The following is a 2,757-nucleotide window of genomic DNA, read 5'->3' as shown; positions in this document are numbered from 1 at the left end:
TGGAAAGTTGGGGCACAAAAACAAAAATATAAATCAATGGAACAGGATAGAAAGCCCAGAGAGAAACCCACGCACCTATGGTCAACTAATCTATGACAAAGGAGGCAAGGATATACAATGGAGAAAAGACAGTCTCTTCAATAAGTGGTGCTGGGAAAACTGGACAGCTACATGTAAAAGAATAAAATTAGAACACTCCCTAACACCATACACAAAAATAAACTCAAAATGGATTCGAGACCTAAATGTAAGACCGGACATTATAAAACTCTTAGAGGAAAATATAGGAAGAACACTCTATGACATAAATCACAGCAAGATCTTTTTTGACCCGTCTCCTAGAGTAATGGAAATAAAAACAAAAATAAACAAATGGGACCTAATGAAACGTCAAAGCTTTTGCACAGCAAAGGAAAGCATAAACAAGACGAAAAGACAACCCTCAGAATGGGAGAAAATATTTGCAAACGAATCAACGGACAAAGGATTAATCTCCAAAATATATAAACAGCTCATGCAGCTCAATATTTAAAAAAAAAACAACCTAATCAAAAAATGGGCAGAAGACTTAAGTATACATTTTTCCAAAGAAGACATACAGATGGCCAAGAGGCACATGAAAAGATGTTCAACATCACTAATTATTAGATAAATGCAAATCAAAACGGCAATGAGTCAAAAAGAGTCATGTACCACAATGTTCATTGCAGCTCTGTTTACAATAGCCGGGACATGGAAGCAACCTAAGTGTCCATCGACAGATGAATGGATAAAGATGTGGCACATATATACAATAGAATATTACCCAGCCATAAAAAGAAATGAAATTGAATTATTTGTAGTGAGGAGGATGGACCTAGAGTCTGTCCTACAGAGAGAAGTAAGTCAGAAAGAGAAAAGCAAATACCATATGCTAGCACATATATATGGAATCTTAAAAAAAAAAGTGGTTCTGAAGAACCTAGGGGCAGGACAGGAATAAAGACGCAAACATAGAGAATGGACTTGAGAACACGGGGAGGCGAAGGGTAAGCTGTGACGAAGTGAGAGAGTGGCATGGACATATATACACTACCAAATGTAAAATCGATAGCTAGTGAGAAGCAGCCTCATAGCACTGGGAGATCAGCTTGGTGCTTTGTGACCACCTAGAGGGGTGGGATAGGGAGGGTGGGAGGGAGACGCAAGAGGGAGGAGATATAGGGATATATGTATATGTATAACTCATTCACTTTGTTATAAAACAGAAACTAGCACACCGTTGTAAAGCAATTATACTGCAATAAAGATGTTAAAAAAAAAAAACTACAACAAGGTATCACCTCAAACCAGTTAGAATGGGCATCAGCAGAAAATCTAGCTTTTTAATTTTTTCCGTAAAGCTTTCTTTTTTTTTTTTTTTTTTTCTGTAAAAACACCAAGTGGCGGATGACACCAGTGCTGTGGGTGGGCCCAGAGGGCCCAGAGGCCCCGGGGACCCTGGAACGGGAGGCCGCAGAGGCTTTGGCAGCGGCATCCAGGGCCAGGGCCGGGGTCGCGGTCGGGGCCGGGGCCGAGGCCGCGGAGCTCACGGAGGCAAGGCCGAGGACAAGTAGTGGCTCCCCATCACCAAGCTGGGCCGCCTGGTCAAGGACATGAAGATCAAGTCCCTGGAGGAGATCTATCTCTTTTCTCTGCCCATCAAGGAATCTGAGATCACTGACATTTTCTTGGGCTCATCCCTCATGGACGAGGTTTTGAAGATCATGCCTGTGCAAAAGCAGACCCTTGCTGACAAGCGGACCAGGTTCAAAGGCATTTGTTGCCATCTGGGATTACAACGGACGTGTTGGTTTGGGTGTGACGTGCTCTAAGGAGGTAGCCACTACCATCTGTGCGGCTGTCATTCTGGCTGAGCTCTCCATCGTCCCAGTGCGACGAGGCTACTGGGGCAACAAGATCGGCAAGCCCCATACTGTCCCTTGCAAGGTGACTGGCCACTGTGGCTCTGTGCTGGTGCGCCTCATCCCTGCCCCCAGGGTCACCGGCATCGTCTCAGCCCCTGTGCCCAAGAAGCTACTGATGATGGCTGGAATTGACGACTGCTACGCCTCTGCCAGGGACTGCACTGCCACACCGGGCAACTTCGCCAAGGCCACTTCTAATGCCATTTCCAAGACCTACCTCACTCCTGATCTCTGGAAAGAGACGGTGTTCACCAAGTCTCCATATCAGGAATTCACTGATCATCCTGTAAAGACCCACACCAGAGTTTCTGTGCAGAGGACCCAGGCTCCAGCTGTAGCCACCACATAGTTTTCTATGAGAAAAATAAAGTGAATGAAACTAGTTAAAAAAAAAAAAAGAAAATCTACAAACAACAAATGCTGGAGAGGGTGTGGAGAAAAGGGAACCCTCTTGCACTGTTGGTGGGAATGTAACTTGATGCAGCCACTATGCAGAACAGTATGGAGGTTCCTTAAAAAACTAAAAATAGAATTACCATATGACCCAGCAATCCCACTCTTGGGCATATACCCAGAAAAAACCATATTTCAAAAAGACACATACACCCCAGTGTTCATTGCTGCACTATTTACAATAGTCAGGTCATGGTAGCAACCTAAACACCCATCAACAGACGAATGGATAAAGAAGATGTGGTACATATACACAATGGAATATTACTCAGCCCCAAAAAGGAACAAAATTAGGTCATTTGTAGAGACGTGGATGGACCTAGAGACTGTCATACAGAGTGAAGTCAGAAAGAGAAAA

General features: G+C 44.0%; 1 pseudogene; it reads left to right on the top strand.

Moving 5' to 3' along the window:
- Positions 1-1,634: 1,634 nt before the first annotated feature.
- On the top strand, positions 1,635-2,343 carry LOC131766306 (small ribosomal subunit protein uS5 pseudogene; annotated as a pseudogene).
- Positions 2,344-2,757: the final 414 nt, after the last annotated feature.

Source organism: Kogia breviceps, chromosome 12 (assembly GCF_026419965.1).
Source record: "Kogia breviceps isolate mKogBre1 chromosome 12, mKogBre1 haplotype 1, whole genome shotgun sequence".
NCBI lineage: Eukaryota > Metazoa > Chordata > Mammalia > Artiodactyla > Physeteridae > Kogia > Kogia breviceps.
Note: the sequence above shows the minus strand (reverse complement) of the source record. Positions and strands in the feature narration are given on the sequence as shown.